This window comes from Parasteatoda tepidariorum, chromosome X1 (assembly GCF_043381705.1).
Source record: "Parasteatoda tepidariorum isolate YZ-2023 chromosome X1, CAS_Ptep_4.0, whole genome shotgun sequence".
In the NCBI taxonomy this organism is placed as follows: Eukaryota; Metazoa; Arthropoda; class Arachnida; order Araneae; family Theridiidae; genus Parasteatoda; species Parasteatoda tepidariorum.
The window spans coordinates 44,304,746-44,324,001 of record NC_092214.1 but is presented as its reverse complement, the minus strand read 5'-3'; the positions used below and the strand labels follow the sequence as shown (position 1 = coordinate 44,324,001).

Genomic DNA, 19,256 nt, shown 5'->3' with positions numbered 1-19,256 from the left:
GTATATATAATGTATGTTACCGTAGTTAATAAAACTATTAAGAGGGAGGTTTTTTTTCGATTTAAAAATTTTAAGAGATTTCAATTGAAAGAGATCTTGTTTTTTTTGAATTCAGATATTGTTGCAGTGGTTGCACAGGTAATATTGCAAAATACTGGAAACATTAGATAATTTTTAACTCTTCAAACTTTCAACTATACAATTTGCACTACAACACCGAAATATAAAGCGAGTGTAAAAATCCTATTTGTAGCTGCAAAAAATGTCAGAATAAGTTTTTCCTTTATTTTTTTCTTTCAAAAAGGTATTTTTTACTGAACATAGCATAAAATTCATGTTTTCGAGAATAATTTGGTCCAAGCTTTAAAGTGCGGCAAAGCAGTTTCTGAAATAGCTACGAACTTTGCCCGTGACGCTATAAAAAATGCTATATTTTAATGTTATTGCTGAAGTGGTTTTTATGATCATGTGGCGGTATTCTGATGCGCAATTTTAAATGTAACTCTTTCAAGAAATCTTTTTTAAAATTAAGTTTTTTAATACGCTATCATTTATTATGAAATTAATGCCAACTTTTCAATCAACAGTTTTATATCGATCATTTTTGTTAAAATTGCCCATATGAGGAAATACATTAATGCTATGTTATAAAGCACAATTTAATTTTAGCAGTGTAAAGTGACAGAATCAAAGTAGCCCCAAGCGAGTGCTACTTTATTCCAACATTTTTAAAAGCCCTCTTTTTTAAATGGTCACTAAAACTTAAAATAAAATGCATTTCCAGTTAATAAAAACGCATATTTGTTAATATATCTGTAAAATCCATTTAATATTTCCTTTTTAACTGGTCTGAATTTCATCAGAAAAAATATTGAGAAGAAATAAGCCGTAGCAACTCTGATCTAAAGTGATTTATATTTTTGTTTGTTTCGTCTTTGAAATGACTTATTATAACTAGAAGTACCAAATTTAAAACTTTGAATTTTTATTTGCTAATTTTTAAAATTTATTTTTGCACACTAAAAATATAATTTCAAATATTTTCACTTTAGAAAATTGACATTGTAAAACTCACAATTTTATTACTTTCTGGTCCTGTTGCTAACATTTTAACATAACACAATCTACATGCTAACATAATTTAAGTTTTCATATTTTAATGAAATTAACTAAAAATATCAATGTTTTTAAGGCGATGGAATTATTTTAATTTATATAATTTTGTCATTCAACTATTTATTGTTTAGATTATTACACAACTTAAAACTGTAGGTGCAATAAAACAAATTGTTCTTTTAATGGAGTTCAATAGATGAGTAGGCGAATTCACTTGTTTGCCGTAGAGGAGGTCAATATGTTAGATTGAAAATGACAGGCATTTACAAATAAGTGGGCAAAAGTATACAAATAAATTGAGGACTCGTTATCTTGATATATATTGTATGAAGGTTTACCATCGCTACGATATATTTCCGTAACTAAATTCTTAATTTGAGGAAAACATTTTTTAATGGAAATATCTTTATAAATTGATCTTTTTTTAGTCATCTTTTTCATACTTTTGTACATTTTTAACAAATAGGAAGAAAAAGTTAAAAATTATTTTTATTACTTATTTATTTTGTTTATATACATTTACAAAAGAAAGAAAAATTATGATATTAAGGATGTCAAAAAATATTAGTTTGAGGTTTCTATTGGCATTCTGAAAAAGCCAAGAAATTTTGAATTTATGAATATGTTATATTCAGCTATACACTGTAAAGGCAATGTCATAATATCGATTTGAAATTTGGTGATGAATATTTATAAAAATTGCGTATTATTTCAAGTTAATACGTAATCGAGCTTTCATGCACTCTTTAAAGTGTGTAGTTAAATATAAACTCCAATAAATGAGAAAGCTCACACCATGATCAGATACATTTGCTCCATTCATGAATAATTTTCGCCATTTTTGGCACATATTTGGAAATCATCAGAAGTCAACAGTAGATTGTTTACTATTCGCGCACGAAAAGCAAAAAGTTTGTTTTTGCTTCACACGAGGTTGAACATTTCGTTAGAGCAGAAGTAAGCAGTTATATATGTATGCTTTTAGTTGTATAATAACGATAATTATGTTCTAATAAGAAGATTTACATCAATCTGTCGATTGTATGAAAGGAATTCATATTTCAATTTCCGTCAGCTTTGTATTTGTGAGGCCCTGTTTGAATTATTTTAATATTCTCGCTAGGCTGTCTGCGTGTTCGATGAACAAGCTAATTTTATTTTAAGAAATGCTGTACATATGCACTATATATTAATAATCCTTGCTTTACATTGAATAGTTAAAATATCAAAAATACCTATTAATTTTTGTAAACTTTTTTTTGCCACCATATTTCATTGTCCGTTTTTAGAAAAAAGAAAATTCTAGATTAGTATTGTCATTCGTTCACGCAATCTTTTCACTTAAATGCTTGTAAGAAAAAGTGTACATGTATAAAGTTCATTAATGCAAAATGTAAGGACCATATGTGTTATATAGACCAAATAAATTCAAATAAAGCTAGGCATACTTTCACTTTTAACGAAATTAACGTAAAAAGTTATATTTTCAATTTCTATGGATGTTTTGCTTTGTTAAATAAAAGACGCTCCAACTTGGAAGGAAAAAAAAATCTTAGAAATGGTGTTAAAACAATTTGCATTGTTTCATATCTTCAGTTTTGTTGGGTGAAATCTGTGAGAAACGAATAACCCAAATAAGTAGATGGCGATTCGAGATACCATGCTGAGTAATTTTCAGATGTTAAGATCTTTTCTACTATACCCTTTGAATATGTCTGTTTATTTAACTTAAAAATCAAATTTCACTTTTACTTTCAAAAAACTTCTCCTTTCTAGACAAAAAAAAAAACTCTTAAAAGGTTTCAAAACTACTTAGTATTTTATTTCTAACTTTTCAATGAGTAAAAATTTTTATTATTTTTAAAATACATTAAACATTTTATTTTGTTTCGTTTGATTAGAAAATCTGGAACGATTTGTTTCAGAAGTTTTTCGAAAAAGTTAAAAGGTATTGCGTTTTCATGATTCAAGCGTATTCTGAAAATGTGTTTTATGATTTCATGTTTTTGAGAGAGAAAAAGAGCGCTTTCATGTGTATTGTTGTAAGTAATATTCAATTATTTATCTGCTTATATATTATGTAGAAATCCTAAACACGCATAAGTAATAACGTATACGAAAAGTACTGATGCAAAATTTTCTAACTGAATGTTTTAAAAAAAAATCAACTTATTTATTTGCCTCACCTGAGTTTCATCCACTTTATTCGGAGAATACTTTATTTTTTCAGTTTTCAGTAACTCAATTTTTTTTAAGAAATAATTTGAGCCAAAAAAGTTAATGAGCATGCTTAAATATGTGTTATATTATTTTTTTAATATATCTCTCAGCGATTAAAAAATTTTGAATCCAGAGATGTTCATGTAGACCAGGGGTTTCGGAGGGTTCAGGGGTTTCCAGGTTCGGTAATGGAGCTCTAAATGATTGATCTTCTTTTGGTGGAACCCCGGCATTATAAAAAAAAGAAAGTTCATTAGCAGCTGTAAATATACTAACCAAAAAAGAGACTACTTATTCTAATAAAATTAAAAAGAAAAGAAAAAAGGCTTTTAAATTATTTTACGGGAAGAATGAAATGTTTAATATTATGAATTTGTTCTTGGTTTATGCATATGCTGAAAATAAATAAAAAACGTTGAGTTATTCTGTTTTTAAAAAAAGAAACTGTTATAAACGTTGAGAAAAATCAGCAGAGCAACGTAATTATTTACTACTGAGTTTAGTTTTTTCATTTTGAATTTAAAAGTTCAACGAGATATATTTTGAATTTTTTACAATTGTTTATCTTTAATTTATTCGATATATTGCTATGGGAAAAAAATTTCAAATTCCTTTGCATTTTCATTGGCATTTTGTATAAATCCTAGTCCTATAAATCCTCAGTCCTAGGCATTTTGAACAAATTAAAACAACCGAAATATTAAATATGTAGATTGATAGGGTATAAATACAAGTCTTACTGATTAAAAAATATTCCTAAATTTCAGAGCCCTTGTAATCTTTTCACGGAACCCTAGAGTTTCGCGGAACACCTTTTTGGAACCTTTTTTGCTTAAAGACCATTTAGTTATTTATTTCAGTGTAAAAGTAGAGCAACTTCAATAATAGCACTAAAATTCCGTAGAAGATAAGCACAGAATACTTGTGTTTGTTTTCCTTTAATAAACGCGCAAAAAGATCCTTATTTCGAAATTCGGTTTACAAGAAGATACTTCATTTTTACTATAAACGATCTATATGTATATAAAGTCTTAATAAATTATTCAAGGAAATATATTTCCTTGAGTGTTTCTCAGGATTTTGCTTGTTCGTAAGCTATGAACAACCATTAATTAGTTTTAACTGCTGTATGCAAATTGTATGCTTGAATTGGAACTTATATGGGTAAAGACCCTTTAAATAATTAACACAAGAGTTTTTTGTCATGCATATTATTTTTTTAATCACAAAAGTACGTAAATGAAATAAAAAATTTTCATTATAGTTACACGATTTCATTTACACTTCTTCACTTCTTTTTACTCTTCTTCATGCGTTATAAACAGTAAAAACATGTTTGTAGTATTTTATGCTTTTATTGAGACGTATTACTTTAATAGCACTTGTAATGTCTGTTTTAATCTCCTGCAAATAAAAAGTAATCCCTTATTACAAAATGACAATATGCAATTCATTTCATTTATGTTATCATCAGTTCGCGCAACTGCATTGTTGTATTAATCTCCATCCTATGAAATAATCTATTACATGTATATACATGTTATTTAATCAAATCTTTTTTTTTAAACTCTGAAGTGCGCAATATATAATTTCTTTAAAGATTTCATCAATTGCAGTTTATAAGCCATCACTGTTTCACTGCTTTTTTTTTTCAAAAGGAAGAGAAAAAAAAAGGTCTATGATTTTAGTAAAAATAAATATTCCAACAGATTACAAACTTTATAATCTGAAAAATAATGCCAACTTAGAATTTTTTTTGCATTAAGAAAGATGGAAAAATATTTTGAAAAAATTCAGGCTAATCCTTTCATGTTTTCCAAACTAAAGAAATACCTATTGTAAAACAAACTGTTAGTGTTAGCTGAATAAAAAATAATTTAGGTACTAGAAAAATATTTTTATTGTAATTAAATGAGGCATAAAAAATTTCTTACAAATACAAACAAGAAATACAAACTGTACCTGCTGTGGGGACAATCAAACAATCGAACACTTGATCATGAACTGTCCACACTTCCAAACACTCCGTGGAAACCATCTTGCTGGACAAACTTTGCATCAATGCTTTGCTAAGTTGGTCTGTAGAAACATTGATAAAAAAATTATAAAGGCAACATTGGAGGACATTCTGAACCACATTTGACTGTGTTCGGAGCTTAAGAACACTATTGCTGGTGTCTTGTGTTTTTATCTACTATCATTTTAAACTTCTCTAGGATTTAACTTGTATTGTTTTTATCAATTTTCAACTGATTGTTTTGGTTCTTAACTTGTTCTGCTTTTTAACTTTTGTACCGAATTTTAATTTCTAATATTTTATTACTGTTTTACATGCATCTGTAAAGTTTCAACATTTATTGGTTTTTGGGTGAATTTGTTTTTTAACCCTTTTACTACTTTACTATTTTAATTGGTTTACACTTGTTTAATAGAATTGTATTGATCATTATTTTAGATATTCTGATTTTCATACTCGTTGTTGATGTAACTTTTAGAGTTTTACGCATTTATAATGTATGTTTTATGTATGTATCTACTCTCGTATGCCTTTAAATAGATCTGGTCGAGACACAAATAAACTCATAAAAAATTTCATAAAGGTTTATTTTTAAGCGCTTTGGGTTCTACTTATTTTGAAATATAGAATTTTTCTCTGCATTTCCTAAGCATATATAATTGCTTCCTGCTGATTTTCAGTTACTGCATATTATAACCTGCATTGTATCATATTTAGCATTTTCATCGCGGTGCGTCTTTGTTTATCGCGGAGCGTCTTTGTTCCACTCTCAGCGGTTCAAGTTCAAATTCTCAATTGAATTCAAAATTGATAACCAGAATATTATAGATAGAAATGCACCAAAATGTTGATAAATAAGTCCCTGAAAAAGTGATAATTATATAGAAGATCCTTGTGTAGGGAACGAATAGTGTCGTTTCCAGCGCACAGCGGATATTCCTAGAAGACTAGTTATCTTGTTACTTACGATGAAAGAGTAAATTCATCATTTTTGAAAAATAATTGTTTCAAGTCAGATTTTCTTAAGGAATTCAATAGAAAAAAAACTTTTTTTTCAAATATAAGAGTAATTCTTTTAATTATATTTGTAAGTGTGTCTTATTAAGGCAGTCATAGCTTGTTCGCTTATCTGATTCATAGAGTTTCTTTTCAGAATACGAATGTTAGATGGAGAATTACTAAAACAGAACCAAAAATCAATACTCGTTCTTCTCAGTTTGCTGTTATTTTCTTCAACGGAACAAAATCCAATTCTTGAAAACATTAAACGGCAGCTGTTCTTTTCAAAACAGCCAATCTTTAAGGCGAATGTTTCACTTGAAAGGACTTCGATTATTGTATTACGCCATAATGTTATTTTATTTAGGTAATTAAAGATAGATATTTTTCCAGCATTCATTCTAAATTGGTTTCTTAGACGTATTTAAGTAAACTTTCTTAAGATGGAAATGATATTAATATAGCTACAACGACAAATAAATTAATGCAGCCTTAATCTTTTTTTTATTCATATTTAATTCCCATCCTAATTTTAATTAAGGCTTCTTTGCATTTCTTGTGTTTCTGGAAATGGCAAAAGAAAATGTTTTATTTATTCATAAACATCAATTGCGTTAAATAAAATAGGGTCAACAACGGTATATAAGCAAAAGATTATGTATTAACTTTAAGAAGCTCTATTCTAAGAATATTAAAAAATCTTTAATTTTCTTTTAAATGCAAATTGTTTGACTGGCTAACAGAAAACGTTTGCAAACATCTCCCCACCCTCTCTTAAGTACAAATCAATATAAATTACAAAAGGAAAATAAATCATATGACTTTTAATAGCGTTCACCATGGCATAGCATTTTATGGCTATTATAATTCTTATCCATAATAGTATTTAATAAATATAATTTTAATATTCTTTCATTTTTTCTGATATATTTGCTGAAATGAATATTAAAACTTAATTCACTTCTTTAAAATGATTTATTGGTTGAATGCAGAGTCTAATGGTTCACGAGTCTGGAACGGCTATGCTGGGCCAAACTCAACATTACATACTCATGGTAAATAAAATTTTACTAACAGAGCCTGGCTCTAAAAAGAAAACGAGGACAAATCGAGGAAAAAGAAATAGAGGACAAATCACTACAGTTTCTTGGGGTCGTGAAACTCATATTTACATTAAAAACTGTTTCACGGTCCCGAAAATAGAAATCTAAAATCCTGACACGGCTGTCGGGAAGATCAGCTCAGTTTGGGAGACTTTTTCAACTTTAGTATTACTACAGAGTTAGTTGTAATTTTGTAGTGGTAGATACGCTACAGTACTCCCCCACTAGAATTTTATCTGTGATGGAATTCGATGAACGAATACTACTAGTTGATTCATTGCTGTTTTGTGAGAAGCCGGGAGAGCTGTATTAAGATCACCGTATTTTTTGAGTGCTGAATGTGAGAGGTGTATTATCTTCACGGTCGTAGTCGCTCCTCTGTTGCCGTTAGCAGTCGAGTAATCACAAGTATGCAAGCCGACCGTGATCGAGACGAGACTGAGTAGCAACAGTGCGGGGAGGTGGATAATGTCGCAGTCACAAGTAGCAAGTCAACTGTTCAATGTGGATCATCCATCGAAGTAGGCTATACTGCCTAGGTAGGCGTGTTCATATCGAAGTGGGCGTTACTGCCTAGGTAGGCATGTTCACATCTCGTCCGAAGGTCACCAATGTGGGGAGAGGAGTAATCGACTATGTCAACCGTCATCTATGAAAAGGTACCCCGACATAGAGTCGAGTTAACATGTCTTATATACTAGTGAATTGTAGTTTTAATTTTGTAGTGGTAGATACGCTACATACTCAATCAGTTTTTTCAAGATTCAGATTATCGATATTCTAAGGCATGGGTCGCCAAACGTTTTTGATCATAGACCCCTATATAATTTTTCGAAATCTCCATCGACCCCCATAAAAATAATTTCCTGTTAATTAATAATGTTGCTGTATTGCTGTTTACAACTAACTGGAAATTAAATTAAACTTATTTCATACAAAATTGTTATTCTTAAGTACAGTTAAAGACACACATCAGATTAAAATAATAATATTTTCAAAAATTTTGTAATTTTCCTAAAAAAATACAAAGTGCTTTGTCGCGGGCTGTATTAATCCATATTATTAATGCTTACCTTCTTTTTTAGTTGTATTAATAATTAAAATTGATATCTAGACAAAACGAATGGTTTTATCGAAACAATAATTATCCAGAACTATATAAGTTTTAATAATGACACTGCAAATATTCAACACTGTTCACAGTTTGCAAAGATAGCTGAAACTGCGCATGATATTTCCGTTTGTAACGTCAATGTTCGTCACACGTGACATTTGGACAAGGGCACATATGCATATGACTTATAAACCAGAAGTGCTGAGTTCGTGCCACCGTGCGCTGGTACATAAATGCCTGCTTCACTCGAATAAATGTATGTTTATTAATTTACGTTCGATAAAGAAACTGATATTAAGTCAATTATAAAAAAATTCACAAATTTTACATACTCAATGAGGTATGTGTGATTTGCCTATTAAGAACAGTTTTTCTTCGACCCCCATTCGACCCCCTGGCTCAGATCGACCCCCGCTTTTGTTAAACAGACCCCTGGAGGTCTATGTGGACCACTTTGGCGATCTCTGTTCTAAGGATACAATTTATTATACTTTCATGTTTTACGGGTGATTTATCCGCTTCTGTAAGATATTCTTCATTTTCCTAAACGTTCAAGCCCTATGTTTAAATAACAATGTAAAATATTTTCTGATAAAATCTACATTTTTGTGTCTTTTTTTATTTTATCTGAGTATTACTATAAGGCTCCAAGAATCTGAATTAGTCGAAATCTTTTTCTCCGATGGTTGCCAATCCTGACGCAAAATAAATGTTCTTAAAATCTCCTTTATGAAGCAAAACCTGAACTCGAAAGGTTTTTTCAAGATTCAGATTATCGATATTCTAAAGATGCAATTTTTCATACTTTCATGTTTTACGGGTGATTTATCCGCTTCTGTAAGATATTCTTTATTTTCCTAAACGTCTTAGTCTAATGTTTAAATAACATCGTAAAATATTTTCTGATAAAAACTACTTTTGTGTGTCTTTTTTGTATTGAAAAGGATACGTTTTTCAATTTTAATCATTTTTGGTGGAAAAGTGTAGGTATGATGCATTTAGCCATTTATCCAGGAAATAGTATTCTCTCTTGATTTAAACAGTTTGAACTTTTATTCTAAGTTTTAGTACATTTATAGTTTTATCGCTACAATTGTATCAAAGATGAAAGTACAGGGTTATTCATAATTCCCTCCGGGGTTTCGAAGCGTTATAGAAAAAAAAAACGAATATGGCAGAAAAGAACATATAAAATTATTCCGAAAGTATTCAAGTTTTAATTTAAGCAGTTGCCGGTAGATGGCATTAACATGTACCACTGAAGCCAGTTGTAGTAAAGAAAAATGGCGCTTACAGGCGGAAGGAATTATGAATAACCCTGTATAATTGGTTGTATTCTGAATAAATAAAAGAAATTGAATCAATTTCCGGAATGTTTAACAATTTGTCTTTTTGGGTTTCTGAAAATTCTATTGAATTTCCATTGTTCAGTTTTTTTAATTAGCAACTTATGAGAAATGAATGTTGTCGTTCGCTTGTAACTCCTAATACAATAAAATTTCATTTTTAATGGTACTAAGGGTTCATTTCAATATAATCATATTTGATTTTACGATATTAAGTATTATTTTTATGATCTGTATTAAACGGGATTCCTTTTTTTAAAATTTTGCTATTTTTTAAAGATTAAATACTTATATTAACAATTTTTCCTAACTAAACACAAAGTAGAGGTATAAACTACCCCAAACATATTTAAATAAATTTAGTTTTTCTGATTTAAATTTGTTTATACAATATACCGTATTGTTGCGCAAACCTTTTATATGAAATAATCACATTCTTATAAATGCAAATCATAATGCATTTATTATCTTTGACTGGAATTTTAGTTTCATTATACGCCTTAAAAATTTTAAAATTTCGTTTGAAATATCAAATTGAAATTTTTTTTACATTCAATAAAAAACGTATAATATTGAAAATTTTTAAAACTTCGAGGAGGAAGTAAATTCATAGATGAATAAAACTAAAGGTTCAAACAGAAATCGCATATAAGTTCAAACAGCTTTAAGACATTGGAACCGTTAATTAATTTGTTAATCTTCCACATGACACTTGGATCATGCAGCTTAGTCTTCCTCATTCATAAACAAAAAAAATAAACATGTAAATGCACCCACAAATGCAGAGTTCAGACATAACTTCATCAATCAGATAGTTTTGATACCCTCCAGGGAATGTATCTCACCTTCGCAAAAACTCAATTAACTTGAAAATATCGATTAAGAATAAAGATTAGCAGTAATAAAGATCAAAACCTAGTAGATTACCTTACCAGAAGGTCGAGGGAAGGTTTCTTCAAAGCAGAGGAAGCTTACTCGTGAATCAGTCTGAAAGTCAAGTTACTTCCCCAGTGAAACATCCGATTTTATAGTATTTTGATTCATCAATAACTAGTTTGATATAGAAGCTATTGTGATTGTGTTTTATGTAGGGTGTTACCTTTCCAATGAACAGTTGAACTAATTTAGACCAAGCATCCCTCTTCATAAGTCAATCACCGGTCAAGCACAACACTCTCTGTTTCAGTGACCTTCAATTGAACGGGTTTTTATTACTTGTCTGACACTGACATAGATATATTGTACTAAGAACATTTCTTTAATCACCAACAGAAGCTGATCAATGAAAGTAGACATCACTAAGATACTGATCTTGTAAGCTACTAGACACGCTGTCTGTCAAAGCTTTGGTTGATAATCACTCTCAACTTGCATCGGGAATTAAAATTCTGAAACTCTAATCCAGTTAGCTAAGAAAGAGCTCGGCTCTTTTTCAAAGGCACTGTCATTGTTACATAAATTAACACTTTTTATCTGATAAGCTGTTTTATAGCTGTTGGAAATTTGAAACAGTTATGAGAGTTAGGTTAGTTTTTGTCCATCTTTAGCTTACCCTCCTTATGCTAGTCATGCAAATGATGCAAAACTTCAATAGGAAGAAAAACCATAGTTTGATGAAAATGAAAAACAATTATTTAATATTTTTATTATTTCAAAAGTTACTCCAACAACGTTAAATTACTTGGGCTCATAAAACTATTACACATCAAACTATCGCAAAACTGTTCGCGGCAAATCTGCGGTTGCTTTAGAAATTTAATAGCTTTTTTCTCCAAGTATTTAAGCTATTTTTCCGTTTTAAAATCCAGATGATTCTTTTTTGCAAGCTATAATATAGAATTTAAAATTAAAGCTTTTCTTCAACTTAAAAGCACTTAAACTGGTTTATTATTATTATTTCATGGTGACATGGATCTGAAAAACCTCTTTAAACTATACTAAGGGAGCCCATTTCATACGGAAATATTTTTACGGAAAAGTTTAAATAGTATTTATTTTCCTCTAAGTGGAAAAATCAATACAAATCGGTGAATTTTTTGTTGTTGAAGTTTTATAGTTTTCAAGAAATATGTAAGCTATTTTTCCGTTTTCAAATCCAGGTAGTTCTTTTTTTGCAAGATATATCGAATTTAATTTTAAGGTTTCGCTTCGAGTTTTAAGCGCTCAAACTGGTTTATTATTATTCCTTGGCGAAAGGGGTTCGAAAAACATCATTAAAATCTACTAAAGAGCCCGTTTCATGCAGACAATTTTGACGTGACATGGGACCTCACGTAAAAATATAATTTTATATAATAATATTTTTGGAATGTATGTAAAAATTACATTTCAAAGACTGAAGTTACATTAAAGTACTTTTTGTTTGAATATAAAACAGAACTTTCCGTTTTCATTAGTTCAAAATTTTTTCCTTCATTCATTAAACTATGAAAAAAAGAAAACAGATTGTATTATAAAATGCAGCTCTTGAAAATCTGCAGCTCTTATAAAATGCAGCTCTGCTTAAATTGCAAAAAAAGGTACGTTAAAATTGTGAAAAAACTTAAAATCTTAAGGCAAAAACTATTTTTCCTTAAATTAATAAAGGGAAAAATTCATTCTTTTTAGTTTCAGAATTATAATTTTTTCCATGCATTTTATATATTAACTGAAACGTTTATGTCGGTTATTTTAAACAGTGGGAAAAAAAAGTGTAAAAAAGAAAAATCGGAACATTTTAGTAAAAATAAAATTATGCAGATAAATTTTGAGGAGAAATTCTGGAAACAAAACTGTCAAGAACTTATTTTTGATATACAAATTTAATGTTTGTAGTGTATAATATAGTTTTTTTTTCTATCCCAATTTCGTCTGAACATTTCCTATAATAATTCCCCTTTTGTAATCAGAAACTTAATCCGAGTTTTAACAAGATCTTGAAAACAAAAACATTGCAGAAAAAAAAACGCATAAAACAATTTTGAAATTAATGTATATCTTTCCCTTATTGAAATGCGTACGATACGAATAGAATAGATACGAATATTCAAAGGATAGAATAGAAATTATACTAATAGTAAACAACTCAGAACGACGATTAACATTAAGCAAACTGGAAACTAGGAGTCACGAATGATGCAAAAATGTACCATTGAAAATTTTCTAAAAAATTAACATTTAAATTTTAACAATTAAACTTTTATAAAACGTTAAAATAAAATTTGATCTGCTTTGGTAAACTTTGTAGGGTTAACCAGACTTTTGAGTTTTCGTTTATAATAGGACCAATTTACGTCATAAAAAGTTTCCTGTTTTCTTTACCTTTACAAATAATAGATTTTAGTATTTTATTTACTAGTCATTAATTTGTTGAATTTTCAAATTGAGCCATTCGTTTCTGCATAGAAAAGAAAAGTCACATAATGAAACTTTTGAGGGACTGCTTATCTGACGCTGTGTAAACTTACATCAAGTTTCAAGAGTTCTTTGTTTAACAGCGGAAGTGCTCCACGTTTTAAAACGAGATTTTTGTTTGCTATCTTGACACTTGTCATGGCTACTCTCTAAAGATGTTTTGTGAAGGTTCGTTTTATTTGATTTTGTAGACAATTTATACACACTAATGTGTCAAGTTTCAACAAAACTATCATCTTGTTTTCAATGATTTTTATTATTAGCTTAAAATAATAAATAATTTTTTTTCTTCTTTTTAATCTAAAGGAAGGTAAAAATAAAGGCGTAAGATTTTTGTTTATTAAATTATTCGGTTTCAATAGATAATTATCTTTTTACTTCATGAAATTTTTCTCTAAATTACTTAATTTCATTAACTTTGAATTATTTAATTCAGTTAATTTTGAATTATTAGCTTTAAATATGAGAGAGTTTATAACGATGATAAAAGCTGAAATAGCAAATGTCTGTTGAATTTAGTGAATATACTAAGTGATAAAAAAGATTTTAAAAAAAATAATAAGCCAAACAATAAAACTGCGCAAATTCAATAGACACGTATTTTATGGATGGTTAAATGGTTTTAAAGGAATTTTTCTCCGATATAAAAATTTTTAAAGAGGAGAGAAACGAAACAAAATAAAAACAAATTCAGGGATAAATTTTTAGAAGAAAGGCGTAGATTCAAATTTATAGAAAATAAAAAACATATTAGAAAATAAAACTAAAATGGTGTGTAATAAATACTTATATTAAAAATTAGCGAAACAAATTTTCACAATTAAAATAATCCTGATGTTGAAAATCTAATCGGGGAATTGATCAGTGTTTCTAGTTGATTTCCTAGTTGCGTTCGCTTGTTTTTGGTAATATATTGTTTCAAGTTGAGTTTGATTTTATTCCATCATGATATATTGAGCTTTTGCATTGATTTCTGCAATGCTGTATTCAGTTTTTGAGTCATTAAACGTAATCTCAAATCAGGTTCATTCCTGAAGTGGAAAATTTGGGAGAGTTCTTGAAACAAATTTAATCCAAAATTTGCACGCAATATTCACATTTGTCTAATTTTGCATACTTAATTTTTAGGCTTTAAATCTTTTTATCATATAAGACAATTGAAGTGAAAAGTTGATGAAAGTGATATAGAACTCGAAGAAAATTTTAAACCTATTGACTTTCAACTGTCAATAGTAAGTTGGCAACAATCATTTTGTTACATCATGGGTATATGACCTTAGTATTTTTGTTAATAAAGCTTCTGTAGTTCTCATTGTCTAAAAACATAGACAGCTGCTATTTCTTTTATGTAGGATAAAGATTTATAATATAATTCTTTAGTTAATAATAAGTCGATATCTTTTAAAAAATAATTATATTAATTATTATATTATGGACAGTTAGTAAATGTATAATTATAAAACTTTCTCAAGTTAAAGAATTTGTATCAGGCTGAATAGTTTTAAAGTAATTGGCAAGCATTAGTTGAATGACGTTTGAACTTACTAATTAACATATTTTCGACTGTGTAGCCAATTGACACGTTCAAACCTATTGATTAACTACCGGTTGAAGAAGAATGACATTTGAACTTACTGAAACACATATGCTCGATTATGTAATTATGAAATGCCAATAGATTTTAATGTGCCTTTTTGGGCAAACGTGGTGTAAGTAACCACTGTCAATACTTTACGTACTTAATGATGTTGTAGTTGTGCGATTTCAACCTTTCAACTTTGAGCACATTTCAGGGAAACTCTATCAAAATGGGATGTATTTTACAGGGCATCGATTGATATATATATATATATATATACACATAGAAGGTTCAAAATGTAGAGAAAACAAGGAAAAATTACAGAACAATAAAAAAAGNATATATGAAAATTGACAAGAGGGGTTTGAAACTTATTTATAATAGTATAGTTTATCAATTACTTTTCACTTAATTTTTATTTGGTTGTCATGATCAATTAAGGCCATAATAATTTTCCTCTCACATCAAAAGCCAAACTTGACATTTATCAGCGCATTTCAAAAAACAGCTGCAATTAGATCTTGACATTCTTCTTTATCGAAGCATCGAAAAACAATTGTTAGCAAGATTCATCGTTTGATTGAACTTAAAGTTGAGATGAGTGGTTGGAATTTCCACCTTCGGAAAACGCGGTTTTCAATCTGAAACTTCTAAATCACAGCTCGGTAGGCCCGCATCTGCAGGTATTTTTACGCGCGCCATCTATCGTCATCCGGCCAAGGTTTCGGGATTGGAAAATTTCTTCCCGCTCGGAACGGAAAATCTTTTCTAGTCAATCGCGTGGTCAGACAATTGAAAGCTGCTTTCTCTTACTAAAGCATCTTTGGGAATAAGAAAACATCTTAAACTGCTATTTCTAGAAAGATTTGAGTTAATTTCATTATGTTCATTTAACTTTTAATGCATTTTTTTTAAAGTTTTCTGATATAAGGTGGTTAATGTTTTCCTTTTTTTAATTGAATTAGGAATTGTGTTGGATATTCCTGAATTGTTTACTTGTGGATTACATCCTCTGATTGGTAAGTAGTTATTTGATTTCTTTATCCTTTCCCCAAACTTTTTAAAAATTGTTTTCCGAATTTTGCAAATTTCAAATGGCGGCGCTGGAGCGGAGCATCCCATTCGAGTTTCGATCGACTCCTGTTTCATCCTTTGGAGGATGGAGAGGATTCCATCTGTATTGATTATCTTTATCTGCCTCTTATGTAGATCATAGAAAACCTCCACCTGAGGATACAAATATTTTATCTATTTTACCTGAGGATACAAATATTTTCCTCAAACCTGATAAGCTTTTCAATTTATCACTGTCATAGGAAAATAATAGAGATAATGTAAACTCCTTAAGATTTGAAACCTGTTAAGTCTCCCATTCTGTTAAAAAAAAATTATCCTCTATACAGAAATAAACTTTTAACATCTTGTCCGCTTTTACTGGGTTGCAAAATAAAAGTCTGGGAAGCATACTTTACAATCCAAAATTGCTAAAACTCGATTTCTGAATGTAGTAGCAAATATTTTTTTATTTATAACTTTTAAGCATGTATATATATATATATTTTGCTAGAACCTGATCCAAGTGATAATCAAACCTTGATATATCTGTTGTCAAATTGAACGATACAATGAGGATTAAGTATGAAGTTGGCTGTGACAAAATAAAATTCAGTTCTTTGATGGGGGAAAAACGAAATTACTTTCTAAACAACTTAATATTTCAATTGAGTAGTTCATATGCAAAAGCTGCTGTTTTCTAGATCAAACTTGAAAAGGCATGCTGATTTCCCAAGTCAAAATTTTTGATGGTTTTCCATTGATGGACCAACATATTTTTGACCTTAACCATTAAAAATTCCATCATGAACCATTATATTTTTGATGATAATCAACATAAGTAACCATTACCCTTATGTAGGAATTCGAACTGATTTATGATGGTCCGACATAAGTATAGCAACATGTTTTCATGGTTTATTTAAGTTGAACCATCAGAAATTTCCATAATAGTTTCTTAGAAATCAAATAATGGAGGAATCATGAACCACCATCACCCCAATGTGGGAATTCGGACTGATTTTTGATTTGCCAACATAAAAAAAAAAACTGTTTCGATGGTATATGCTGAACCAACAATAATTATTACTTAACCATCAGGGAAATGTATAGTTGGAACCATCATGGACCATCACGGATCATCATGGATTGTTGGTCAATGAGAATCAAACATCTCTTGATGGTTAACCATAATAGTGTTAAAGTAACATTTTCCATCATGGAATGATGGAAGTTTGTTGGTATATAAAAAACCATGAACGCATAATGGAAAATGTTGGGTGATGGTGACCATCAAATGATGTTGGACCATCATGAATCGCACTGGAACCAACATAAACCATTAAAATGTTTCGATGGGACCATCAAGAATTTTGACTTAGGTTAATTTTTTTAAATAAAAATTCGTAAGAAAAATCATGAAAATCGAAAATTGAAGGGAAAAAGAGAACTCATGAATGCGATCAAAAATCTGATACAAATGAATCTGGTTTAACTGAAGTATTTAAAAAAGAAAATGATTCACCTGGAACTGGTTGAATTACTACTTAATGGTAATTAAATTTTAATAACGTTCATCACAGATTGTTTGAAGAAATTAATGTTATGTAGAAAATTTTGGTTTTATTCTGGTCAATTTAAATTTTGTACTTTTCTCAAAATATTTAAAAACTTATCACTCGAAATGCAAATTCAAAAGAGAGAAGAAAAACAGTTATAAATAATGTTTTTATTAGAACTGTTCCATTATTTTCTTCATATTTCATTCAAAAGTGACTATGGTTATAAATAAATTCTAAAAACATTAATATTACTTACTTTCGGTCACATGATCTTTTACATTCGTAAACTGCAATCACCTTTAAGATCAATTGATGGTAGTTAAAGCAACAAAGTGAAGTTACCGCATTAATCTTGCAGAAATTATCTATCGATGAAAGATATGGTATATCTGCCAATACCCAGAAATGCGAATAAGACTGAGTACATATATAATTTTCGCGTGACAAATAGGTGTGAACAAGCAATAAGAAAAACGTAAGAACAGGTCAGAGGATCATCTCTATAAGGTTAGACCGTGCTTACTTTTCTTGTATTGTTACTCACGTTCATTGAGAATATTTAACTTCTCTCATTTTTATTTCATGGCACTCCTTATTCATTTTGAAAGTTATGTAACTTAAACTTTTAAAGTTGGTTCCCATTTCTATTAGGTATCGAACACTTAACGTCATAGCCGTCATAAGAGTTGGGCAAACTGACCATTTTCCCAGGACCTCATATTTCTAGGAGGGACCCAGACCAGTTACAATATAAATTTATTTTTATTAGAACTCATTTTAGCCTTTTATTTTTTTAAAATTTCCTTTTATAAACGGCATTGCATAACCAACCCAGTTTACGACTATCAATGTTAAATTCCGTAGGTATGCAATTTTGGACTCAACCCTAATGGGGAATTCCTGAATAAAGCATTAGGGAAAACTAGCCTTCGTGGAGGACTTTTTCATGGAACTCACCAGCATTTGCTTTACATGGATTGAGTTTAGGTAAACCACGAAAACGTACTAAGATCCCTAGAACGGAATGTGGTCAACGGAAAGTGCTTCTACCCCATGATCCGTCTACCACTGAGAATATTTTACGTCAGCACTGCTGCTGGTGCAAGCCGGGAGCAGAATTCATATCAACCAGCCAGTGCTAGGATTCGAACGGCTGGTCACTTCACTAGTAGGCGATCGCTCTACCTCCTGAGCTATTTTCAGCGTTTTATTTTGTTTTATTTTATAACTAACATTAATCAGCCGACCAAATTCTGAGTTCATGACTATCAATGTTCAACTCTACAGCTTTGTAATCTTTAACTCAGCCCAGAAGACAAGAGAACTCCTGGAACACGCATTGGGCTAAATTAGCCATTTTAGCATAGAAATTTAAGTATTCAATTTGAAGCATAAGGATAATGAACTAAGCATTCCTCTAGAATTTAGTTGTCTTCATATTTCAAAGCCCCCACCCCTCATCAGAAAACTATTCATAGTTTTTAAAAACAAGGAATTATAAAATAAAATGTGGTATTTTTCGGTTGTCCGGGCCAAGTAAATTCAATAATTTATTTATTTAAAATGGACTAATGGACTAACAAATAAATAAAAAATAGTTTAATTTGCTTACTCTCGGCTGACCGAAAAGTACCGAAATTGTTAAAAACATTTTCAGTAAGTTTGACACTTAAACAAAAAATTTATTATTTCTACTTTATGGTTTCCGTGAGTGGTAATTCATTTAAAAAAAAGCAATTTTATAAATTAGAAAA

The 19,256-nt window shown here is 29.7% G+C and overlaps 1 protein-coding gene across 7 annotated transcripts in view; it reads left to right on the top strand.

The window, feature by feature from the left end:
• LOC107447991 (CD151 antigen) overlaps nt 1–19,256 on the top strand; it is a 161,508-nt gene that overhangs the window by 96,548 nt on the left and 45,704 nt on the right. For 3 of the 7 annotated variants that reach the window (XM_071187513.1, XM_043051760.2, XM_043051764.1), the window contains one exon: nt 15,853–15,906. The exons of 3 other annotated variants lie outside the window; for them this stretch is intronic. The gene's annotated coding sequence lies outside the window, so the exon portion shown is untranslated. Of the gene's footprint in view, nt 1–15,591; nt 15,758–15,852; nt 15,907–19,256 lie in introns of those variants that run through there. One more of the 7 variants, XM_071187512.1, reaches the window with a different exon arrangement.